This window comes from Passer montanus, unplaced genomic scaffold (genome assembly GCF_014805655.1).
Source record: "Passer montanus isolate IOZ18808 unplaced genomic scaffold, ASM1480565v1 scaffold60, whole genome shotgun sequence".
NCBI classification, from domain to species: Eukaryota; Metazoa; Chordata; class Aves; order Passeriformes; family Passeridae; genus Passer; species Passer montanus.
In genome coordinates, this window is record NW_024371038.1 from 1,991,279 (window position 1) to 2,018,588 (window position 27,310).

The following is a 27,310-nucleotide window of genomic DNA, read 5'->3' on the forward strand; positions in this document are numbered from 1 at the left end:
AACAAAAATTGTGCTTTTCCATTCCTTGTATTCCCCACAATATTCTGCCATCCCTTGGAAGGTAAAGCATGTCATGAAGTCACTGCAGGTCTGCATTCAATAACTGATGGCAGGATAAAGCCTTGCTGTCTAGGTGGATGGTACACAGCAGCACAGATAGAATCAAATGTCTCATTTCTTAGTTCATACCTAATTCAGAGAGGATTGTGGATCTTTCTGTCCTGCAGAAGAGAACAGGAAGCTAAGGAGGAGAGTGACTGTATGCACTAACCCCTGCTCTGGTTTGGAAACACCAAGGACTTACTGTGATTCAGCTGGGAGGGCAACAGGAACTGCAGTATTAGACAAATTACTCACTGTTTGACACTTGGGATCTTATAAAATGTTAGAGAATATCCAAAATTATGCAAAGTATTATTTTCTTACAGTATATTTGGCTGTGTTCCTGGCCTGTATTATTTTTCTGTGTTGGATACCTCCATCTCCAGCAAATATTAAGTCCTTAAAAGGGGTTGGCTTTTATTTTATTCTGTTTACTTTTCTGCCATCTTATATTCTAAAGAGATGTAATGGATCTGCCCAGATATCTTTCATGTTGTGAGGAGAGGGAAGGCAATAGCTTGAAAATCGTTTACAGTTCAACATTGAGCTGATATTTGTGAAGATGAAAACTTACTCCACAGCATTTTTACCTTGTGATTTGGATTCCATGGGGTAACAATCAGCTTCAAAAATCTCGTCATGAGGCTGTTTTCAAAGTCAAATAAGGAGCATCAGTGAGAACACACGACCCCCAAGTGGCTCCCCTCCAGCTTCATAACCCAAATTTATTTTTGACATTGCACCATAAGACTGAAATGATTAATCTATAATAGATTATCTCACAAATCTGCAACAGAAGAACAGAGGATATGATTTGCTTAGGATTTGGCACACTGGCAATGGCATGTCACAGCAAAGGGTTTAATGAAAAACATACAACAGAAAAACAAACTGGGGAGAGGCTGGGCTATTGCAGAGAGACTTTAACATGGTGCAAGGGAACCCACCAACCCAATGGCTGCATTGACCACTGACTGCTTGACTTACCACTAATATTTGAGCAAATAATTTCCATTGGCTTTCCAGAAAGACTTCTCTAAGTGTAGATGTTCCTCACAGCCTGCCTTGAGCTTGCATTTCTCAAGTACCTGTAAAATAGAATGAAAGGCGGTTACCCTACCTTTGTGGTTGTCCTGTGGGGTCACAGCATTTGTGTTATGAAACTGTAAAGTGCAGTTATTTGTGAAAAGTGCTGAATTCCTGGAGGAAACCCTAACAACTGGATGGCTATACCATGTACTTGTACTACTGAGTGCTCACCTTAATTTCTGAGAGTAAAGGATGTTTGTGTGGAACCTCCTGCATAATTTACTGTACTGTGAAACATTGACCATGGATAAATTTCAGCCTATGAAATTTGGTTAAAAAGGGCAAGTATTTTTTTTTTTTTCTGGGACATGGCTACCCCTTAGCCCAAACTTAGAAGCCAAAAACAGTCATAAAAAATCAGAGTAACATCCAAGTTCACAGGCACCATTTTCTGGTGACAGTAAAAATATATTTGCTAGTTAAAAAAAGTTATTGCCCTCTACTATAATTTTAAAAATTGATTAGGAACACTAGAAACTTCAGAAAAAATTCTCTCTCACCTATCTGACCTTGGTCAAATGCTGAAGAGCAACCATCAACCTGAGAGCAGGACACTGAAAAGTGGAGGGCAGAGTAAAGCATTGTTGTACTGTTACTGCCATCAATGACACCTTCATTCTGTAAAATCTCCAATTCTCTTTTTACAGTATTTCCATATTTTCTAAGTAATCTGGGATAAATATGTTGTCTAACCTTGATTTCTGCTATTTTCAGGGAGAATTACCTGCCAGTCTAGGCTGTCTTTTCTGCCATCAGAAGTTGAGCAAAGTTCTCTGTGTAGTAACAGGTTTTATTAGTCTGCAATGCCCCTTCCCTTGACCTGTTTGGACTTCTCTTTTGCTAGTGCTTCTGTCAATCCTTGGCTTTCTGTGTGGGGCCAGTGAAGGTCTCAGACTCAAGACACTTTGGCCAGAACAAAGACTATTAATTTATTTACATGCACCATCAAGCAGCAATCGTCTTTAAATTGTTGGCTGAAGGCAAAAGGGCAAGTCAGTGCTATGTCTCATGGAACTATACAAGGATGGTGGCATCAGGGTAGGTCTGAAAAGGCTGTGAGGCCAGAGAACTGCCCCATGAGGCAGCACTGCTGATAGACAGCTGTGACAGACAACATCAAGACACCTCTATGCTGTAATGTCCAGCCCATCAAAAGGAGATGTTAACAGTTTCACATAGCTGGGGTTTTGTCCCAGAGGAGAAGTCTTTCTTTGGTTCTTTGGTGTGTCTGGGTGACAGCAACTTTCCCCTTTAGTCTAACGGCTCAACAGACGAAGCTTGCCAGGGTAGTGCTGACACTATCCAGCTTCTGCAGCAGTGCACAACATAGCTGTGCACAAGGCAAGAAAGTAAAACAATATAGGAAAATAGGGATGCTGCTGCCACAAATCCTGGGAAGCTTAAATTTAAATACCTCCTTCTCCCTCTGTTGAGGCCCTGCTCCTCTCTAGAGGCTTCAGAAATTGGGTCTTTTCCTCACGCTCATCCAAGGTCCAGGAAGGGGTTTCATTTTTCTCTGCTGGGAAGTGAGATATATATGGGGAATTATGTAGGATTTTTGACCTGGTTGATAGCAAAGGCAGCAGTAACAGCTAAAATTTAGAGAGCAAAACAGTACTTCAAGCTTTTGGGGAATTGATGCAAGTGGTTCAGCTTGATGCAAATTTTTTTCCATTTACAAGCAATTTTATGAGGAAAAATATTGTCTCCATATCTACCTCTAGGCACTCCTGACCACAAGCTGAGATCTTACCGACAGACCAGGAATGGTGGGATGTCCAATGGCAGAGATTGCCACACAGCTTGAATTTTACACATATATGAAATATATACAAAATATATAGGGTTTCACATCTCCAGTGGGAAGTATCAAGGACTTTAAAAGACACAGAGGGCTGAAACGATCTGCATTGAAACAGGAGTCAGGGCAGGTCTAGGTCAAGGGTCTGGCTCAGAAAGTAGAGAGCAGCAGGGTTTTATTCCTGGCTCTACAAAGATCTGAAATAACCTCCTGACTCATGCCTTACTTCCCATTCATGGCATTCCAACCATAGAAAACCTGTTGTACTTATGAGATGCTAAAACTCCTCTCATGCTTTGGGGCTATATGAATGAGATGAAAACCCAGAGAAAGGGACATGGAAAAGCAGCATGCAGATCCTGGTCCCAGTCAGCCTGAGAGCCTGTGTCCTACTCTACCACTGCTGCTTCAAGCTCAGGAGTGCAGGTGAGTGACAATGTGTCACCCTCTGCAGCTGATGGCCCTGGCCTCAGCCCACAGAGTTCAGGGGTTTTGGCAGTACAGTGTAAAATGTAAACCAGCGGTCTTTTTTGTTGTTGTTTTTGTGAAAGCCAGTAATCACAGAACTAAAGCAGCTGGATGAACCACAATTTACTACCATGAACTCCTCTAGTCTGTGTTTTTCTAAAGGTAACAACTACAGATGCTGAGATGGCTGCACTTTGGACAAAACAAATGCTCTAACAGGATAGAGCTGTAACAAACTGTCCAAGCTCATAAACAAATAATCATCCATTTAATCACTAATTATTAATCCAATTCTGATCTTCAGTTACTCAAAATGAACTGTTTAAAAAAAGTGATACTAGTTCGTCTAAAGCAATTTAAAAACATGTGTCCAAAATGCATTGGTTTACTGTCGAACAATGTTATTACAAGAAAATTAGGACAGGAAAAATAAACTTTATCCCATGAAATCAGCCGTATGAGAGAAGATTCCTTTTGAAACTGCCCCCCCCTGAAATCCTAACTTGAGTGCTGAAGGAGGCAGACAAGCATTAACGAGCAGGGCCACAGCCTGCACCATATTCCTGCCCCTCTAAAGCAGGAGAATTACAAAATGGATGGGCATGAAAGAAATTACTGATTTGCTACACATATCTACTGCTTAGTGCCTAAAAATTTAGTTTATGGAGCCTCTTAATCTGTGTATGGAAATGAGTCAACAGCAGAAGCACTTCTGACCTCCTTGAAGATTTTAGCATCATCTCAGCCCTTCTTAAAACCTTTCCAAGCTAATAATATTGTATTCTTGTATTTTAGTGGGTTTTTTTAAATCAAAACCGTATATATTTCAAATTTGTCAAATGATTGGACAAAGCAGTGTTAAAAATTCAACTGCACTAATTACTAGCTGAGCAGCATAAAAACCTCTGAATAAATGTCAGTCTAGGAGATAAGCTCTTATCTTAATCTAATGACTCCACAGACTTAATTTGTCAGGCCAGCCTAGTTGATGAAAAACAGGTTTCTATTCTCCAGTGTTAGCAGACACATCTTTCCAAATCTTTGAAGTTGGATAGTAATACCATCAGTGTCATCCTGCAAAAATCTTGTGACCAAGCCAATTCCATTGCTATTGTCCTGTTTCACTAATTAAAGTTGTTTTACCCCCATCAGTGTGCAATAGGTGAAAATGAAGGCAATTTATTTTTGGATTTGTTATATTCTGGGATAATCATTCTTGCTTCCCACTGCCCACAACGATGTGTTAATATTTGCAGCTCTCTCTCATTATCAGAAAGCCAGGCTTTTTAGCAGGGCTCCACAGACAGCACAGTGCTATCCCAGGACAATTCCTGCAGTGCAGACAAAGCACACAAGTATGTGTGTGTGGTTTATTTGTGTAGAGAAGAATAATTTTGAGCTCAGGCAATGAATTTGATCTAAAGAGATGATTTTAGGTTTTTGAAATTTTTCCCTAAAGGAGAATTTGGCACATTTAGAACTAAATGCACCAAATGTTCATAGCGTTTGGACAAAGTGGGTTAACAAATAGAAAAAAAGAAATTAGCTGCAGCCAGTGTTTCCATTCTCCCAGTCTTCAACTAACTCTTCTGATGGGAACTTGGTAGGCCTTTTGTGCAAAGTGCCCCATTTCAAAGGATATAATTTAAGCATGGCACTCTTTATCCCAACCCCAAAACGTAGAGGGATATGCTTGGGTTTGAGGAGTTGGAAGATAAGGTTTATTCTGATGATACCCAGGAAGATGACAAAGTAACAAAAACCTGATGAAAATAATAGTGATAAGGGGCAATTTACTGAGGCAAATCCATGAGGCCAGTCCTGCTCTGGACTCTGTTGGCATTGACGTTATGAACTTTATCAATATTAGATATATTGAGATATTTACCTGCTCTGTTGTATCTGGTTTTATAGCAGTGCAACTCCACTGGCTTCAGCAGCATTTCACACCATACAACAAGGAAAAGGGAGTGGAGAGTTAGCTACCTTTTCCTGTTATTACAAAATCTGATGCCCAGAGGTGATTGCTCCGAAGCCCATGTTACTTCCCAGACTGGCAGGAGTGCAGGGTCAGAGCAGCTCTGTGTGGGTGCTGCACAGGTCATTGTGGGATTTGTTTTGGAATGCTCTGGAAGCATTTCACTGTTTGGCTGGGAACACCCTCTTGGATAACACAGATTTAATCAATTAGATGACAAATGTCCATCCTCTTGGGTGAGAACACAGCCTACTTGCAAATTCAGTCTAAGGAGGACTGCAAGGGGACCACACAGGTGATGTGCTGGCATATCTACAGAAGTACTCAGGAGCTGGTCCACGCACATTTTCTTTTAAAAAGGCTCATGTGTGAGCATGGACAGCTAGTTTAGCACCTGAGTCATCCTGGCTGTGATGTGATTGGGTGCCAATACTGTAGCAGCCAAAGCCTTCGAGCCTGTGCATGCAGGCCATGCTGTCTAGATGGGCCTCTTCACCTGCAGCAGTGCAGACCCTCAGCAGGGACAGCACAGAGGCTGAGAAGAAGGGTGGGAAGCTTCATAAGCTGCAGAAACCTTTAAATCAGAAACTGTAATTACCCTAGCTAATTGAGTTCTGCATCTGATGTATACAATGGCCTCTTCTAACATCCTGGCTAACGCATCATTTCTTATGGCATCTTCCTCTTAGCTGAGAGTCAGAATACATCTTTCTTCTTGTTTTACCCACAGCCGTGCAAAGGAGCTGAGTTTGCAGAGTAGTGCCAGGTGAAGTGTTCATGGTCCCTAATGTGACCCACAACAACAGGGCTCCTGGATAAATTAGAGGCAGATTTCCACAGATATATGAGCTCCCCTTAATACAGATCAGTACCTACTTCAGATTTTTAAAGCTTCTGGGTTCCATGTTGTCACTGGGAGTTGAGAGCACAAGGGTTTTTGAAAATCCCAGAGCCTGAAACATATTTAAGCACTGTTGCCTACTGTTTCCTTGGATCAAGACAATGAACTCTTGGAAAGCACTAATCATAACAACAATAATAAACATTTGATGCATGGTCTGCAAGCTTGAGGCCTCATCTGACCAAAGCTGAATTTATATCCATTGATTTCATTATGGAAGTGATGGTTCACTCTGAACATGCCAAATTCATTTATGTTAGGGCTATGGCCTAGAATAGCATTTTTTAAAATAAGAATTAATGGCTCCTCATTTCTCCTGCTCTGAGTCACAGTTTGAATCTACAGGCCATTCCCAACACAGCTGCAACAGAAAATGAACACATTGAAGTGAAATTTTCAAAGTGACGTTTGAACCCCTTCTCTCTGATGAAATCCCACCTATTGATCCAGTCAAATGACTGCAGCCTCCACAGGTCCATCCTGCAAAGTCTCCTTCACCAGCTTATTACAACAATTCTTCAGGTGCACTGGGACTGTCTTTCAGTAGAGGACAGGTGCCAGCTAATCAAGTTGAAAAAAATGAAAATTCCCATAGATTAAATCCTAGTCCTGGTGAAAGATATGGCAAAATTCCCATGGAAACCAGTGGCTGCTTGTCTCTCAAGGCATTATCTCAAGTCTGAATTGCCACTGGGATACTGACTTCCTGGTTTATGCAATGAGTTTACTTGGAATGAACAAATTTATTGCCCTTTCCTCAGCAGCTGGAGCAGTGAAGGGGCTGGCTCACATGGGAGCCATTCCCTAGGGGTGGTGTCGTGGATCCAACTGGCTTGGGTCAGGCTGCCCATGCTTCAGGAGACTTTGGGGTTTCATGGCTCCCTTTGCTCCCTCTATACTCTCCAACTTGCTCCTGTCATCCTGCTACAAAAAAAAGTTTACCTGCTCTGGCCTGCAAAGCAGCCCTGCTATTTTTGGACTGCAGCCTATATGAACAACTTTGGCTGCTAAGGAAAAACGAATCATTCTGAAAGAACAAAAACAGGTTCTTTATGGAAAAATATTGTGACTCCCAATCGGAGGGCTGTGGATCCAGATCAATTTCCTAGCAAAGAGGAATAACTCTAATCTAAACGTAAAAAGGGTTCTGTCATGGTGAGATACAAATGTAGGGGTAGCTGCCAGGTTTGAGATTGGTCTTGATGAAGTATTAGTCTGACAAGCCAATAATGAGCTAAGGCCCATGGTGAGGCTGCAACAGGCTGGGGCCACTTGGCTTGACTAAATGAAGTCCAAATGCTTGGCACCACTGCTGTAGGCAGGACAAGAAGAAGTCAGAAGGAGCAGGATTTCTGTCTTGATTTGCAACAAGAATATCACAGTTCACACACCTTATGTGCGAGTGCAGGACAGTGTGTGCCTTGTTAATACCTTTGATGCAGCATTCCTAAAAGGAAGTGTTTGTCAATTTTGCTGTAAGTGAGCACAACAGCCTTAATTCAATGTGTCAGATAAGTGAAAATCATGTTGGCTTATATTTATGACTTATCACTTTGTCTTAGTACTAGAGATGTTTGGAGAGCAAACCAACCCTTCAGTTTGTGTTTTGCTTTGCTTTTTTTTAATCCATCTAAGCTTTGCCAGACAAATCCATAACACTTACATACCATTGCCATATCTGCTGCAGAATGGGGGGAAGACACATCAAATACACCGAGGGGGTATTTTTATTAAGTCACAGGTTATGTGACTTAAGGGAAGGGTAGAGAATTGAAGTGCCTTGATGGGTACCTGATGCACATGCTGTTGCATAGGTCAAGCAGAGCCACACTCAAGCAAACACTACTGATGCCTTGTATTTCTTGTGGCCCTTAGATACAGTCAGGATTCTTGAGCTGAGATTGAAAAAAGGATGAGCCTGGACCCTCAAGTGACTAACAGACCCTTGTTAGGGGTCTGTTATAAAAATCCCTTCTGATGAATAAAGAAAAGGCAAGAATTCAAGCTGTTTGTACCAAAGTAAAAAATCCCAGATCATCTTGAGAATTTGGGAGATTAAGTGTCTTTGTTTAGGATCCTGCCAAAAATGATGGCCTGGGTCAGTATGGGTGGAGGATTGTCTCATACCTAGAGGCTGGTTAGCAAATCTCCACTAACAATAAAACAAAGAGATGTGGCTTGGTAATTCTACCACCTGATCATGACTTTTTTTTGAGATGAGGCCAAAGCAGGTATAAAGCTGGGTTAATCTCAGTTGTTCCAAAACTTGCTACTCTGCATTTAGAATGCCTTCTGAAATGTTTGGGTAAGGCTCTTGCTTTTATGGCAGGGCAGTGCTATACAGAGAATGAACAGCTTTGTGGAGATGGGCCTCCTGCAAGTGGAATGTTCTCTTTCACAGAGGTCACTGGTGTGGCCACACTTTGACTGATGTGTGCAGTTCTGGGTACCACAATATAAAAGGATATAAAACTAATAGAGATCGTGCATAGGAGAGCTATGAAGATGGTGACGTGTCTGGAGGAAAAGTCATATAAAGAGCAGCTGAGGTCAGCCTGGGCAAGAGGAGACTGAGGGCAGACCTGACTGCAGTCACAACTTCTCATGAGGGACAGAAGAGTGGCAGGCACTGATCTCTGCCCAGTAACCAGGGACAGGACCTGAGGGAATGATCTGAAGTCATTTCATGAGAGAAGTCTCTTCACCCAGAGGGTGACTACTGGGTGGCTGGGCACTGGAACAGCTCCCCAGGCCAGTGGTCACAGCAGCAGCCTAACAGAGCTCAAGAAGCATTTGGACAACACTCTCAGGCACAGGGTGTGACTCTTGGGGTGTCCTGTGCAGGGCCAGGAGTCGGACTTGATGATCCTTTCAACCCAGCAGATTCTGTGATTTTTGTCCTTGCTAAGTGCACACTGACAATTTCCCACTTCTGTTTCAAAGGGAAACTCCAACCACTCTCAAGTGCCAGTAACTATTTCCCCTGTTATTGGCTCAGTTTCCACTAAGTGCACACTGACAATTTCCCACTTCAAAGGGAAGCTCCAACCACTCCCAAGTGCCAGTAACTATTTCCCCTGTTATTGGCTCAGTTTCCCTCCACTCTTTGGGAGAAGAGGCAGATAATAAAGGGAGCAGTAGAGCTACACTGATTCTTGGGACTGACAGTAAAGGTATACAGTTAACAGACTGAGCGAGTGGACTCAGATTTGCTTGCAGAATCCCATCTGAATTGCACTATTCTTCCAATCAAAGTGATTGTGAGAAATTCTGATTTTCAATTAATTTTTCTCTTTTTTTTTGCATATGGGAAAGAGGATGCCTTTGTGCAATGACTGTTTAAAAAACTTCAAAAGAACTTGAATCAGTCCATGGCTACACTATATACAAATTAAAATAATTGATTTTTTGGCAGCCTTTTAAGAGATCTATAAATTAAAGGGATTTCTGATACATTTTGAGGAGACTTTATTTCATGTCGGCTTTCAGAGTGCCCTCCCTCCCAGAGCTGAAAGTCAGCCACAAAACCAGACAGAGCCTCTCATTTACTCTGCCCTCCTGGTTCAGGAGCCAGTGGATCTCCTTCAGGAACGAGCATGGTTGGGCATGGGTCCTGGATCCCTGCCAATTTTGTACCCTTCTCTTCCATTTCTGCTTTGAGAACTTTACATGAAGAAATAGAAACTGCCCCAAACCCACCCTTCTGACGAGTCAGTTTCTCTCCTTTTCTCCATTAGCAGAAACTGATTCCCTCACCCAGTTTGTGTTGCACCTGGGCTGTCCCCATTCTATGCTCTGATGGCAATGGGTTCAGTTCTATCTGTGATGACCTAAAAATAGCACTCAATTAACATTGCATTTCAAGAATTGGAAAATTTCCCAGAAGTCCATTCTTTTTTTCTTTTTCTGTTTCATTACATTTTACAGTAATAATACACAAGCCTGTAGAAAACATGACGGGTAATGAAAAAATGTAATTAATATAAGCAGCGTAAAGCATTTTTTTTTCCCTCTGTTGTCCTTGCAGAAAATTACTGCTTTAAACTGAGCAGGATGTGAAAATGCATAAAGCAAACAGTAATATGCTGTGGTTTGTAAATATCTTATGCAAAATAGTTAAATCAACTGCTGTTTATTTTTCTTACTTTGTGTCACAAGCTCTCACTTTCTTTTTGTTTATTACTTTTTTCATTTGTTCTCTTTTGGGGGTTTGCTCTCTTTCATCTTAAGAAAGTCACTGACTTAACTATATTTTTTTCTGCTACAGCTAATTCTTCTCACCATCTCCTCCCGTTTGCTGGCTCTGAAATGCAACATAGTCTGCAAAAGTGTAGTGAGCCAGATCCTCACTATACTAAGGATCTGCCCTCCTTGTTTCGAGCTTAAAAAAAAAAGAAAAGAAAGCACTCTTATGCTACAAACAAACAAGTAATTATCCCAAATCCTACAACAGCATTATGATTAACTAGCATTCCTGACTATTACTGTAGGATTCCACACTGTTTTAACAATGCTGCCCGGTCACAGTTTGGGAACAGGCTGTGAGCTATACACACACAACATTAACTAGCATGGCACAGTATATGCCATCTCTCCTTGGAATATTTCTCTCTGGCTATCTGTAGAACTTGTAATACCCAGCAATATCTGAAGGTCACAGCAGAGTTTCTGAGCTGAAATACAAAACAGCATTCCAAACACATCTTCTGTGGCCAGACAAGAAACTGCTTATGGTTTATTTTCCCTCCCCTCTCTGCACAGCTGACATCCAACATTAGTTATTGTTTATTTTTGTCTTGTTCCTGGTTCTAAAGGTTTCCCTTATGGCCCTGATTTATGTGAACTTTCAGATATCACTCGGGGCTTTTCTGCCTCGTCCCCTCTGATGTAGCTGGTTCCCCTGTGAAGGTAGGTTTCCCCAGCTGAAGATCTGTTCCTCTCTCCTGTGGCATTCTGTGCAGCCATTTGGAGTCCCAGATGTAGGAAATGAAATAATCCACGCTCATACAGTCATGAAAGTGCCCATCTGGCACACAGGAACATCACGCATTGGAAGCACACAAGCGTGAGCTCACTTTTGTTATGGCATTTCATAAACAGAGATGCAGTGAGCCAGCAAGTCAGGTCCTTTGGATAATAACAATCGTCTCCATCACACATTGTGTTTAAAAAATAGGGAAAGAAAAAAATCAAGACAAACTGGAAAAAATTTGCTCCGAGAAGAAATTTCTACTTACAAACATTTTTTTTCCCAGTGTCCTGCTGTACTTATACCTCTCTGGCTCTCTCCACTCTCTATGTAGATTTAAGACAATGGTGACAGTTGAAACATAGCCAGTTAACTCTTAGTTAGCTCTGAAATCACCTCTTCCTCACTGTTCAGTTAAAGGAAGAAACCATTAGATCATACTTACAAAAGTGAGTCCTATAAAAACAAATTGCATGTTACTGTTTTCTTATCACTACATAAAATTCACAGAAACAGTCTAATAAATGACCTCACCACTCAATTTTGAAGTATACAAATTAAAGACAGCAACAGATAAGCCAAGAGAGATTAATGTACAGTGTGTGTGCCTGTATGTGTGTGTTTCCATGCCTCTTTGAGGATATACCCATATGCTGTTGACATTCAACCTCTGGAATTATAATTAGGGAAAAAGGCAGATGTATAAATTCATCTTCCTGGGCAGCATATATATGTTGCACTAGTCCCTGATTAATTCAGTACTTGAACACTTGAAGACATTTACTCTAAGACAAAAGGTTTCTGTTGGGATATATTGGCTAATAAAGGGGTAGAATATAATGAAACAATGAACAGCCCAGAATGATGGGCTAAATTCAATACAAGTAAGCAAAAATCAAGATTATTTATACTATTTTAGCTTTGCAAAGTAATTGAAAAAAACATCCTCGGCATTTTGTTGGACGTCATTGCATGCTGTAAAGAAATCTTGGGATGTAATAAACTTCTCAAAACCCCCACCATTAGTTCTTCTGACAGTGCTGGATCTTCAGAGGGATTGCTGCTCAAAGGAGTGAGATTTTTAAGGTCAGGAAAGAGCAGAAAGAGGTGTCAGGTCTCCTAAACCATTGCTGGAAAACGACGCCCATTCCAAAGTGGGGGCGTGGGCCTGCCAGGGGCAGAGGCCTACTGTTATCATCTTATTGAAAAAATTCCATACCTTCTTGGTGATTTCTCATGGGCAGATCCTCACAGTACTAACTCCTTCTTCCTCACAGCACTGCCAACAAACACCAACTAACTTCTGGACCAGCCAACCTACTCTCTACAATACCCACCCTAATTAGATCTAGCTGTGGCCTATTAAGGGCAGGCCTGTTCTTAATTCTTGATAATTAGCACAGCTGTAACTCCTTAGGGCTGAGATTACCTTCATCACTATCTCTATTCTCCTACATTCCATCCATCCACAGCCTGCCACTCCATGGTTTATGAATATTATAAATTATGGATAAGAGTAAAAGAAAATAGTATCTGAATTTTACATGACCCAGTTTTGTATTGTATTTGGCAAACAATATCTTGTCCAGTATATTTTAAATACTAAGTGCTAAGTTAGGAAAACAATGAGATGTTTGTAAATATGATAAACCATTCCAATATACTGTTTCTCATTTGAAAAGTCATTTGTGCAAGAAATGATTATTGACCCATAATATGTAAATTATTGAAATACAGAAATTAATATTTGGGTCAACTCATGTCTTTTTCAACCATGAAATGAAAAGCTCAGTGTTCACATTCCAATTCATACATGAAAGCATTGCAGCACTATTACTTGGCTATTGTATTAATTTATTATTGTCTTAGTTAATGACATACAGTTACATCTCTACTTTCAAATGAGGAGGAGGCATTGTATGTCACAGTAATGTTTCAACCCAGGATGTCCCCTATTCTGGACACTTTACTGGTGACAATAAGCCAAATTCGGAGCTGATATGGAAGCAAATAAACAGCAACGCCACCACGAAGGTGGTTTTAGCCCTAATACACCTTAAAGGTTGCACAGGGAGGACTGGCTCCTGCAGTGCAGCTCCTCTGCTCTGCCTGGGCTTGATACTCATCTCCTTCACTTGAGTTTTACCCAGTGTGATTGCAATTAATTCAGAAAAATAAACAACACAGGATCAGTGAATTTAGTGCTGTGAGGTAGTCCTCATTCTAAGGGTTTTGTTTCTGCTCCCTCCTCCTTTTCCCTGAGTCATGGCGAGTCTGTGGGAGTGTGGGGTTTCTAACTGCACTGTGGGAGTACTCCTTCTTCCTGAGGGAGCTGCGACAGGCCCCTCAGCCTAAAGTGACTTTCATTCCAGGGAATTCATTCAGTCCTCATGAAACATGCCAGGTTGTGACCCCAGAGACTCAGGTGCTCTCTGTCTCCCCAGAAGGAGTGTGCAAGGCCTAGAGCAGCAGGCCAGCCTCTGTCCCCGGCGTGGCAAAAGGCAGCCCGTGAGCCTGTGATGAGGCACCTCCCCAGCCACTCACAGCAAAGGTGCCTCAATAAGGCTGTCCATAAGGGCCAACCCATGCAAGCTAGACCTGCAATATATTTGACTCTTGGACTATTATCCATTACATTTCAAATGCATTGGCTACCAAGCTTAGCTGGATTGAGTCTGACTTAAGATCAACCATCCAAATAATTCATTAGTATCCTATAAACTGTGTGCTCCATCTTTGTGGCTTTTTATGCAAAAGTAAACAATGCCTCATTCTTTGTGCCATCAGGTATTGTATCACTTGATGGGTCTATCTCCTTAAAGAGATGCATAATTTAAATACAAATAAATGTATGAGTGAAATCCATGTAGAATGATATTCATGACAGACAAAATGAATGAGGAAGAGACGGGCAAAACAATTTAGATAATACCCAAAAGCAAAGCGTCACAGCTAAATCAGGATTAACCCATGAAGCATGATGTGTTTCATGAAATGACTTTGGTATAGTCTAAAATGACAATGACTCAAATGAATTAAGAAGGGCAGCATTGCATCAAGTTTGCTCCAGTGTTCAAACATGTTACACACGTACTAGATCATGACTACAGGAAAGAGCCTGATTTTTTTAGTTAAAATTATATATTGTTACATATGCACATATTTCACAGACAAAACATTTTTTAAAAATTATTTTGCCTAAAACTATTTTATATTACAGATAGAAATTATTTTAAGCAGCTTTAAAAGGCCATAGACTCAGCTCTACATGGCTTGCAAGATAAGGTAAAGAAAACCACGGTAAAAGGGCATGTTTGGGTGGTGAGGAACAAATGTGGTATCCCAGCACCACATAAAATGGTGGTGAAAATGAAGCAGTGGTAATGGTAGTGGTCAGTGATGTCACTATTGCCCTCATGGTGTGATTTAGAAACTGCCCCCACTGGCCAGCTGTAGCAGAGGGGCAACATACTCCTGGTCCTGCCCAATTAATCATCCTCTCGTTTTCATAGTCTCTGGTGCAAAAGGCAGACCCAGATGACTAATTCTGGCAATAGAGGCCCTGCTTGTCAACAAGACCTCCCTTTGACAGAAGTGTGATTTGGTTTTAATTTTCTTCAGCCCATTCATTTATTTGAGGCTAATGGCTGACATGAATCATAGCGTTTGAAGGGAGAAGCACGATTTGTACTAGCAGCCTAAAAGGGATGGCATGTCCACCAGGGATGGCAGGAGCAGAGGGTGCAGTTTCTTGATGCTTTGCACACAGGAGCCAGGGATTGGCAGAGAGAACTCCAAACTCAGGGTCCTGCCCTGCTCACAGGGAGAGCAGCACCAGCTGAGAGCCAGCCAAGGTGTAAGTGGAAAGTGGTGCTCCCTTGCAATGGATTCGGTGGGAGCCTCAAACTGACAAGGTGATGATTACTGTGGCCCCAGCCAAGTGCAGCCTTTGTTTAACTTTATTACTATGAGTAAGCTAATTGACGTCACTGGGCTTGCGTGCTTAAAAGTTCTGGCTGTGTTAAAATACTTGGTGGGCCAGGGAAAAATGGGTGTTTAGCACCTTGCTGGGCACAGCCTGGGACAAGCCCTGACCCTGTGCAAAGCGGGTGTGCTCAGTCCGTGGTTGCACCGCCCCACGCTCCCCACAGCCCCATAATGGCTGGGCATTGCCTAAATCACAAAACACGTTGCACCGAGGCAGACAAAACTAGCAACAAAATTAGCAGGAGTCAGTCCAGCTGACTCTGTAAGAAGCTTTCAGAGTTTCAAAATCAATCTTGAATTTACCTCTAACCTTGAAAACAAAACTAATTGCAGAATGTAAGACTCCCTGAACATGATAGGAAACTTGATAGGAATACCTAGGAAAAAACACATACACTTTGGATAAACCCCCCATTTTAATTGTATCAATTCTGCCAATTAATGATAATGGAAGAGCAGCCCAATTAGCTAAATAGCTAATAGTTTTATCAAGCAGAGGCTGGCAATTTAAAGCAAACAAATTCATTCTAATTTTATCCCCTTGCACACCAAGATGTTTAAAGGATAATGGGGGATCCAATAAAGGATATTGCTGAAATAGAGCTACATTTAAATCACCTAATGGCTTTAAGAGTTTTACCCCAATTAACAAAGAAGAAACATGAACATCATTCAGTGACTTCCAGCATAATCTTCATTAAAGAAAATCTTCATTAAAAAAATAACATATCCTCCAAGTAAGGGCAAAATGGAAAACATCACTGACTTTTCCCTTAAAAACAGTGACTTCTCCCAAAACAAAGGCTCCTCTGTAACAGCAAAAGTATCAGAGAAAAAAGACTCTCATGTCTAAGCCTCAGTATATAAATCATCTTCAAACTGTGGTCATTAGTTTTAACATAACAGTGGATTTGAATAAAGGAGATTGACCTATCTAACATATTTAAGACCAAATCCTACTGTTACCTAAATCTGAAATAAGTTAAGGCTATTGAAGAGAATCAAAAGCCTTTTCAAAACCAATAGCCAGAACAAATTCTCCATGATCATAATTTTGAGGATAAAAAATCCATTAAAGTGATGTCTTTGATTGCTATTAATGAAGCAATCTGGAATAAATCCAGAGTGATCCATATGGATAATCGAATCTCTCATTTTCTCACATTTTACAGATTTGGGCTCTGATTTATGTGACAGTGATGGGCAAAAGGCTCTTTTCCTTTTGACTCTGGGCTGCCCAGCCTGGACAGCTGATGGCACAGTCTCTAAAGGGAGCTGGAAGAACAATGAACTCGATGCTCAAAGAAAGAAGAGCTCAAATAAATCTACTTCCAGTCTCAACCATATATCCCCAAATATCTTGCCTTCTCTGCAGGTCTTGTGAAGGTTACCGTGGGCTGCAGGAACCACCAAAGTGCTGCTAATTAACTGGCACAAAGCTCCCTCCTTCCTCAATACCCCCCTCATGGCTCAGAGGTGCTTGGCACTCTCACTGCCCTGCCAGGCTCAAGCAGAGACAGGGATGTCACCCACAGGGCAGAGGTGGCCTCCAGAAAAGCCCCAGGTAAAGCCTTTGGCTGAAAATTAGCTGCTTTTGGGGGAAGGTAGAAAGACTTTCCCTTCATTGTTAAGCTCTTGTTTGTCTTGTTTGCCCAGTCAAGCAGGAAGAGATTTAGGCTTCTCTCCTTTTTTTTTTTTTTTTTTTTTTAAATAATGTCATGAACTCAGAGACAATGAACTCCCCTCATTCCTGGAGCTGTGGCCAGGTCACCCTACCTAGAAGCAGGGTGGGTGCAGGAGGAGCCCTTTTCTTCCCTCTGCCACCCACAATGCTAACCCCAAAGTTTTACTGCTCTCCTTCTCTGCCCTTCTCCTTTCAGACAGATGATTCCAGCACCTCACTCCTCAGCATCAGTTTTTTGGCTTCTGGATATATCCTGGCAGGCAGCAGTCTCTCCCTCCCCTGCATGCCCTGCTGCCAGTCAGATCACCTCCATGAGCCAGCCTGCCTCACCCCTCCATCTCTTCTCCCACAGGGCTATCATCTTACCTGGTACCTTGGTTTCTCTTGCTAAGCTGACCATCCATAATCTGGTTCCCTTGGATTCACTGAAGAATTTGCCACTTATCCCAAATTTTGAAAATTTCATCAGAAGACCAGTAGTGCTAGAAAGGAATAGAAAGTTTTCATTTGTAACTTGGCTTTTTTGCTGCCTGTAATCTGTCTCTAAGGTAGGTGCCAACCTCCTTCACCTTTCCCTAAAGTCAGAATTGCCTGTGTCACATCCTGCAAAATCCTCCTGACCCCATGCCACAAGGTCAGGACTGGGCCCCCCATCTCTGAGCAACACTGCCTCAGTCAGAATTCAATAATGTACTTGTATTATATGACCTGGTAGGAAGTGATTTTTATTTTAGATTTCAAGCAAGAACAAAAAATGTTAGACAGCAGATCAATACACTTTGTACAGATATCACACAATATTTTGAAATTTCACCTTCATTATAAGCCTAAACTATCTTTGAATGAAATTTAATTTCACAGGTGTAACAGCTTCTTTTCCTTCTAATCTACTGACTGCACATTGAAGGTGAAAGCTCATGGGTTCAGGTTTTTTTATGTACTTTTATCCAAAGCAGACGTAGGAAGGTCTTTAGAAGTCTGATCTATATGTAAGGAATAGTTACTAACAGAACCATCTGCCTCTCAAATAGATGAAATTATATATAAAACTTTCCCTCTGACTTCACGACCAGCTGACAATCTCCTGTTGCTCCCACTCTTGCAACTCTTTTCTGCATTTAGTTGCCACTAAATGATATGCAACTCCAAGCTGGTTTCTTTTACAAGTGCTGCATCTATCATGTCAGTCAACATGGATCCATGTGTCAGAGGTGTCACTTTGTAAAAGGATGCCCTTGGGTGACCAGGGTCAGTAAAAACTGCAGGTTTTCCTTATCACAGTGCAATTAGGACAGAAGCTGTCTCCTTTTCAGACTCACTAAAAATCAGGTAAACAGAAAAACCTAAGATCAAGAACACAAGGCTGAAAAAATCCAACTATTCCAATATTTTATGTCTGATAATTACCAGTAGTCGATGTTCAGAAGGAGAAGTGTAAGAACAGGCCAGATACTGAAGTTTGGACAGTGTTATGTACCTTTGGCCTAGGCAATCTTGTTCAGACTTGGGCAGCATGTAGTGAGATTACCAAAATCTTCAAGCTAGACTGGAGGCTAGTTGTTGACAATTCTTGAGGGTATATAGAGATTCCTGTTTTAATGTTAGAGTACAATCATTTTTTCCTACTTTTTAGCGATCTGAAATTATTTCTGCAGCTCATTTAAATGATCTTCATTGTTCTTTATTGCCCACAGCACTTTTCCTCAAGCTCTTTAATCAGCTTGAATCTGAGAGGCGAAAGCAGACACTTTACCATGAGCTTTTTAGAACTTTTGCTGACACAGTAGCTCTGGACACACCTGTGAAATGTTCAGACAATTGTTAGGAAAATTGGGAGAATTGAAGAAGTTGAACCAGCAATGGCAACATCAATATTCTCTACTAGTGATGGGAGAGAGCAACCAATTCCCTATCAACATATGCCCTTGCAGATGGGTGTTTCTAAGAGCAAAAGTGCTAAGCCCTGACATTTGCAGGATGGTGTGGAGATTGTAGAGCAGGCTTCAGGAAGTTTACCAGCCCCAGCTGGGTGATAATCTACAATGGCCACAGTACAGGTAGACATCTAATTTGAGGAGTATGCTTAGACAAGTATTTGGGAGATTCATTAATGAGATTTGACCTGGAAAGCACAGCATCTTTCATCTGTATGGAGGCAGTGAGTAAGATGGAAGGAGCATTTGGGGTGGATGATTCAGCTTGCTGAGCCCACCTGTCATGGCTCTGACAGGGAAGAACCTTTCCCCCATGAAGTAAAGCCATCAAAAGTTAAGAGGATTTCTTTGCAGCCGGACAGGGTAAAAGAAGGAATATGTGAAATTTTCTTCCCAGGGCTGTTAAGAGTCTCTACTGGCAAAACTAATGGGCAATGTAGCAAATTGTAGTCATAGTATTTTTTTAAGAAACCAATGCCACTAGTCAGTTCTGGGACACAGACTGAAAAATACAAAAGCAGTTATGAATTCCATTAGCTTTTTTGAAACCAAAGGAATTTTACCACCAGGGAACAAATTCTGCTGCTAGTTACAGTGATCCAATTTCAGTAAAGCTGATGGAACAACTACAGAATTACTAGTACTAAAGCAAACAGAACTCCTACTTATTCAGGTACAGGAAGAATCTGCTCCAAGCCCCTGGAATGCATGTTAGGCTGTGATGAACAGATATAACCACAGAAATAACCACCTCACTGTGTTCAGTAAGAGCAAGGAAGAGATAGAAACCTAATTTGTGATGTTCTACCCCTTAAAAAGAAACCTGAACACACAGCTTATTTTTATAATTAAATGTGTTACCTGAAGAACAGTTGCACACACTCATTTGCATAGGATTTGGTATACATCTGTGCTCTTCAATAGATTATTCCAAACCTTGAGTATTTCCTATAATTAATGTCAATATGCTTGGCTTATTTGTTATAAAAGAAAAGAGTTTCTAATTAGCCTTTTTGATGTGCAAAACTTCAGTATTTCTCTCTAGTGTTTTTCAGATCATGTTTTTTATTTTATACTACTAAGTGATAGTAAGACTTAAGACTAATTCTGAAGATGGTTTAAATTGCATGTATGTGATAACTAGGCCTTGACCTGGCATCACCATGGGGTGAGGTTCTCCTGCTATGAGCAATGTCAGAAGTCCACAAAATACCAACTGGCCTTGTGACAAGTCAAATATTGCAAATTCCTATTAAAATCAACCAACACTTTGCATATTTCCCTTTATCATAGTGATATACACAATTTACCTTTAAACCCAAGCAAACCCTACTTGCCTTCACTGAACCTCAGGAGAGTCTTTGGGAAGAACAAAACCTTCACAGCACTGCCATTCAGAGGCTTATCACAACACACCAGGGACACAAGTAAATCTCAAGCAGTAGAAAAGAGTACAACTGTAGTGAGCTGCCTCGATGTAGCAATAAAGAAGGTCGAGATGGGCATTTTTTTTACACCAGTCAGCCCTGCAGATAGACCAGACAAATTAAGAAGTTTTTGCCAAGCCAAAGGATAGGTTGTGTCAGCAGCAAATAACAGGGGGGTGGAAAGTGAAGTGTGCAGACTCCTACCACTTACCTCTCTTTTTCCTGGGAGGAACTTAGCACTGAATTTACATTTACGTAAAACCACGGCACAAGATTGACTGGATGCCTATTGGAAGCAATTGGAATATTTTCTTTTTATTTTGAGTCTTGAATTAAACTAAATGAGAACAGAGCAAGGCCTGGTCTGTGGAGGCATACAGAAAAAAAAATGTGCTTCTATATTAAATTGGACATCCAAAGCACTTTACTGAATGCTGAAACAAGATGTGAAATTCCATGACAATCTCAGGTTTTCTTTCCTGTGCAGCTTTCATTTAACACAAAGAGGCTTATTTTGCATATCATGGGGCCCTTGATCCTGAGCATTAAATATAATAGCTTCCCTAGAAGCTTTATAGCCTTGGCAAGACAGTATAGATTGGCCTTGTTGGTTGATTTGTTAATTCAAACAAGAATAGCACATTTCTAAAACTTTGGCCAAATTAACATCTTTTTGACTGTTCCAATGAGCTGATATCACAGTAGAAACCTGGAAGCGGTAGTCAAGTCTTTGATGATTTATTTAGTAGGAGTCATCTTGTAGCTAATTGTCTGCAATTTTTAACCTCATTCATGTGCACTGCTGATTCTTCTTCCAGCATCTGCAGTTTTCTCCTCAAGCTTTCTTACATCTCTGTATGTATCATTTCCAGATGGCAACTCAACTTCATCACAGTATTTTTATGAACTTGCCAAACCACATTCAAGATCTTCAGACTCAAAAGTAAAAGATAAAATCATCCTCAGAGGGCACCTCACCCTTCTGCACCCAGGCACATGAAAAAAGCAGAGCTTTAGGCCCTGACATTTACATTAATGATGAGTCACAGCATAGGATTCTTTGGTTTAGTTTTTTTTGGTGTTGGAATTTTCACCTTTTCATTCTTCTCCTGGATTTCCCTCCTTGAAAACATATCAAAAGAGAGCAAATACTGGTGTACCATGTTTTCTGTTTGTACTGCATTAGTTACCATCTCTGTACTGCTGGCCCCAGCGACATGCATACCGTCAGTCACTGCAGATGTACCATAGGAAGAATGAGGGATGACCAGGCAGGGAGGTTTTGGCTGGGAGTGCAGCAGACTTTCACACCACATTCACAGTAAATCTTAGCAGAGATCAGAATTAACTCAAATGCTCAAGATATTTGATGGCTGTAACCTAGATCTTCCTGGGTAAGTTCAAAGAAGAATCTGACTCACTGTTTGGATCTGTTTCCAACATGGTTTAAGGATTGTCCTGATGTCTGGTAAGTCATAAAAATATAACAGTTCTAGTCACATTCTGGTTAATCTCATGTGATTCTTCAAGAGATAGAAAGTGCTTCCTGGTGGTTCTCTGCCTTCAGTTATTCCAGTGCATGACTCAGCAATTGTCAGGTGTCTGTTTTGGGGTGGTTTTATGCCATGAGTGAAAGAAGGGCTCTTTATGTCTGGTTTCTGTCTCCTATTTGTATGTTTATGAAGAAGACTGAGTCCCTTGGGACATGGAAGATACTCTATTTGGGCAATATTATTACCATCACCTACGATGATCCATGCCTGTGGGAAGATATTTTTAAAAATAATAAGTTCCATTTTTCTAATGTAGCTATTGTTTAAATGTAAAATATAATTACAGTATCCACCCAGGGTGTATGTTGCTGTGTAATTGTATAATACTACATCTAGATGACTGTTGGCATTCTACCTATGTACTTAACCACACCCAGGAATGCTGGTATTGCACAATTACACACATCCTGTTGACTAATTATACAATAATTAGTATTTTTAGCATTCAAAGATGCACTCAAGTCAGTTGTGCAAGATTTTATGTCACTGCAAATTAAAGACAAAGAATAACAAATATATCTAGTAAACAAGGCTGTCCAAATAGCTTACTGAGCCTGGACAGAGTTTCCAGCAAATAGCATGTAATACTTCATACATAATTTTAAAATGTAAGACATTTTATACATGTTTGGCAGAAACCCCCTCTCCCCCTTACTTTGGGTTATACCTTTTTTATAAAACTGTTGAAGTAATTTGATATTCAAAACAGAATTTCTGTAGTCTGTCTCCTGAGTTATGATCACTTATCATGACCAGAGATAATTTTTGGCTGAAAAGGCACTGTGATGTGCCTAGGGAAGGAAGATTGTTCTTTACAATGGCAACTCTGGAAGGAGTCTGGGAAATGGACTTTTAGTTAGCAATTAGTCACAAAATATCCCAAAAACTGTTGTTTTAAGAAAGCGCTGCTGAGTAGTCCTTGCCACTTGGATCTGGAACAGATTTTCCATAAGCCTGAGTGGAGTGTCTTGATCCGGTCTCTTGGTTCTCATGATGTTGATGAGAGACTGGATGAGAAGTCTGGCTCACCATTTGGATTTGGGGATTTAAGATCAGAGGCTTTTTGTTGCAATCTTGTCTTACATGTACTTAAAAAAATGTTTGTGTAACGTAACTTCTAAACTTGTTGTTAATCTTAATTCAGTCAAAATTTACAGAAGGTGGCACAGAGGCCAAGCCCTGGGTCTTGCCTAGGGCACAGTTTGATTAGCTGCAATGCTCCAAGTGGATTAAGTATGATGTTTCAGAGTGTTTCTGGCCTGCCATTGCTAGTTTCCCTGGAACCCTCAGTTGTGCACATAGACCTTTATGGTGAGAAAGATGGAAAATATAGACTATGTTCCCACCTCTAACTGCGTTTGTGAAGCAAAAGAGCAAAAGATATTCTGCCCATAGCTTCATTTTTTTTTTTCTCGTAATGAATTTGATTTCTACCTTGTCAGTTACTGAGGCAGCAAATGATTTCAAGACTGAAAACAAACCACTCCCCAGGAGTTTCTGTTTGGACTGTTTCTCTTTTCATAGGCCAAAAGGTTATAGTGCAAGAGCAGTTTCTTTCAGCTACTCTGAAGAGCAACTTTTTGCTAGCATTTTAAAAATTGGTATTTTAGTCTGAACATTTGCCCTTGCCAGGCAGTTACTTTCTAGTAAACTAACACTTCTATAAAAGCAAAGTGGGGCTGTTTGGAAGGATAGTGATGTGAGACTGCTGAAATAAATGACATTGTTCAGTTTAGGGACACGTGCAAGTTGCTTCATAACTGCCCCTTAAGCCTTAGCAACCCCTCTACCCCAAATATCAGCAATAAAGTCAGGGCAGTACTGCACTTCTTTGCTGCTGGCAGACACTTAAAAAGAGGCCAGATTTCTGAATTTGTAATTGGGACTCCTGTTACTTCTAAAGGCTCTTTTATGTTCACTGCTTTCTTGCCTGGGGTGCTTTACCCATGACTGGTAGAGAAGAAATATCAGAGGGACAGGGCAGCCATCCTCACCTGTTTACCTTGGTCAGCACTGGCAAGCAAACAGCAACCTGATTTCCCACTGAGAACCAGCCTTTCCTCTGAGAGCAGTTACTTGAAAAACTGTTCTTTAAACATAAGGCCACAGTTGACATGATTGGTCAAATCCCTCTTTTCCCTTCTTTCCTAAAGAAAAAAACAAAACCACAATGAATCTACACACCCTGCTATTTTCCTCCAACAGAAATGCTGTGGCTCATCTGCATATATGATGAGCAGTATTTCATTATTGAAAATAATCCATAACAAAAAATTGCACCTGGCCAGAAACCTAAGACCAACTTGTTTCCTGATGTGATTTTAAATGGCTGAGATATTAAACACTGAAAAATGGGGTTTATAATGGAAGTACTGACAGACTATTAACTATAGCAGTGCTGCTCTAATAAATGAAATAGCCTGTCGTAATCTCTAATTCATAAATATGCAAATACAAGGCAGAGGATTTGCTCCAAAGGATGTCTCTATAATTTTAACTGACCTTTACTGATACTAAATGAGCCTGTTGCTTCTGGTTTTGTGCATTGAATAGAAACTACAGGGAATCCTGTCTCTTTACATCTAAGGCCCACTTCAGGTCCCATAAGTGCCAAAGGCACTTGCTACCTTCAACAGGAAAAATGTGGCCCCAGAACATCTAAAATGTGAGACACCTGGCATTAAACTGAACTCCTGACTGTACTTGATTTTAATTCTGCTCTCATCTGTGTTAATTATTATTATATTAATTCTTCTGTTTGGGAGAAATTAAGCACACATTTGCCCCATGTGTCAAAGAGCTTGACCTGCCAAAAAGCACTTACTTGCTCAGTGATAAACAGACCATCAACACAATGATATAAATGTTGAATTTTAGCCAGTTTCCTGTTCTGCACCAAATGGAAGTAAATCCACTGACTTAATATTTAATAACCTAAATGTAATTTCTTTTTTCTGCCTCGCATTGCACAGTAAAGAATTGGATAGCTAGCAGTTTTGCAAATTCCCAACCCCTAATTATTTTAAGCTATTCATCCTGGTATCTGTCCATTGATGCTCAGCCAAATTGCCAGCAGGGGAGAGATCTGTCCAATCCAGGAGCTAAATGAGTCACTGAGAGTCAATCTGTTTTTTTCCCTTGCTGCTGGGATTTCCTTGGGTCCTGGCCTCTCTCTGCTCCAATCACACAGACACAGCTCCAGGCGTGGGTCCTCTTTGGCTTCAGCTGCCTCCTGTCTCCCGTGTCTGCTCTGCTCATCACAGCTGTTGATGGGCTCTCACCGGCTGGCCACAGAAGACCAATACTTCCACCACACTGCTCTTACAGCTCTTGCTCTGAAGGAAAATGAAGACATCTTGGCCTTGTTGAATTTGCTGATGAAGTAATACATCAGGTATCTAGACGGAAAGCAAACCACATGAATAAAATGTGTCATCTGGGTTAGATACTAATTTATTTGCCTTAAGTTCTGGGAACAATATCTGCAGTTTTTTTCCAGAGAATTCGGTTAAGTTCCATAGAAACTGAATACTAATATGATTTCTGTAGCATGGAAGACAAATAGGAAACAGAGAAAAAATAGACTCATCAGAAATATTAGCTGCTCACTATCAAAATATCTGACAATGCCACAAGTACAATTTATAAACAGGAACATTTAGAGCCTAACTTTTCACTAAAAAGCAAATTCCCTGCTTTCTCCCTTTCAGGGACAGGATTCAATTACACAAAAATATGCAGCAGACTTAAGGACTGCATGTAAGATTAAGATAACTGGTATTTCATGGTAAATGATTAAATTAGCTGACACAGTTTTATCCTGAACTTTGCCATTAAAACTGACATTTTTGTGCCATGCACATTGTAGGCTGCTGGTAATCTAAACTGCCTTTCTTCTTTCAAAGACTTTAAATAGCTGAAGAACTCTTGTTCTTTACTCTATTTGCAAATGTCTGGAAAATATATCTACAATATAAGAAGATGAAATAAGCACAGGACTCTTTTTACTCTTTTTTTTTTTTTCTTCATCTCAAAAATACCTTGAGAAAACAGCAAGGAGGTTCAAAATGTCCAGATTAAGCTCTGCAACATGCACTTTAATAAAGTAATTTATGTGACTCTACAGAGATGAGAACATGCTGTCCTCCTCATAGTGAGTGAAAATAGAGAAATGACAGAAGTCTCTAACTAAAAATTTAATTATTCCTAGTATACAATTTTAAACCACTCTATGATTATTCCTCTTCTTTTCAGTCTTGCTTTTTCATGATGGCAGGAATTATGGGAATAATTTTGATATAAACCAGATGTAGAAATGTATGGATGAAACATTGTCAGAGCTGGTTGTAGTCATTGCCCTTCAGTTGAGTTGGCTGGGAAGGAACAACTCAACTCCTCGCTGAAGATACTCAGTCTTCAAGCAAAGTGCAGGCACGTGTCGCTGCACACAGCAAAGACAAGGCCAGTCTGATCAGAGACATGAACTATGACAGAAGCACAGTTCCTGAATATTACACTGAGAGACCACCAGAACAGGTGGGAAGAAAAGCCACAGAGGCACTGCAGAAAGGAAGAGAGGTGGCAGGACATACAGCCAGTGCATCCCTATGAGAGGCCAAGGGTGAGTATAAGCAGTGGGCTCTGGATAAAAGAGGTCTCATGGGCAATTGGATGAACTTATTTCATTTTTATAGCTGTTTGACTTGTCCAGGGGTCAGAAAAACTCTTTGTCCTTTCTTTGTAGATACATAGTTACATAAAAGCAGTTTGTGACTCTCACAACACTTTCTCCTCATAATTAGTACAACCTAGAGTACCTCAAACTTTTAACCAGCCATGAAGTTCAAAAGAAGTAGCTCTAACAATACAAAAGCACAGGGACTAAAGTACTAGTCCAGAACAGTGGTTCAGCATGTCCAGTCTTTCAGAAACAGGACCCTTACACACTTGTGAATAAGATGCAAGAGGAATGACAATTATTATTACAGACTACTAAATGGGACACTTAATTCCCCACGCACAGGCTCCAGAAGTTGAAGTTTTATGATGAAGTCATGCATGAATCATATTATACTACTTTCTGTGCAGTGGTACAAAGATACAAGAAGTCTCCAAACATTGATGGTAGAATTTGGAGAGTAAAGACCTGCCTCTTTACATGAATTCTGTAATAGTAACCAAGGTCTCTGCTGGAAAAGGTAGTGGAAGCTCAACAAACACAAAAAAAAGATTGTGATTTTTTTTTTCCAGAAGAGAATTTGACCCTTTATTCATAGTGCAGACTTATCAGAGGTGTGTGCATAACAGGGATGCTATGTAATTTTGCTGTGGCAAAATTTTTGGATACCTTCTTATCCATGAACAGTTGAGCAAGACTTTGGACTCTTTATATCTTGGATCAGTTCTAATAAAGAAGA

At 40.7% G+C, this 27,310-nt stretch overlaps 1 long non-coding RNA gene across 3 annotated transcripts in view; it reads right to left on the minus strand.

The window, feature by feature from the left end:
• Positions 1 to 27,310, minus strand: part of LOC120510828 — a 169,757-nt gene that overhangs the window by 14,771 nt on the left and 127,676 nt on the right. For 2 of the 3 annotated variants that reach the window (XR_005629602.1, XR_005629601.1), the window contains 4 exons: positions 23,888 to 25,291; positions 17,346 to 17,461; positions 1,090 to 1,190; positions 693 to 889 (listed from right to left, as the gene is read on the minus strand). This is a non-coding gene — a long non-coding RNA (uncharacterized LOC120510828). The remainder of the gene's footprint in view (positions 1 to 692; positions 890 to 1,089; positions 1,191 to 17,345; positions 17,462 to 23,887; positions 25,292 to 27,310) is intronic. The other variant, XR_005629603.1, reaches the window with a different exon arrangement.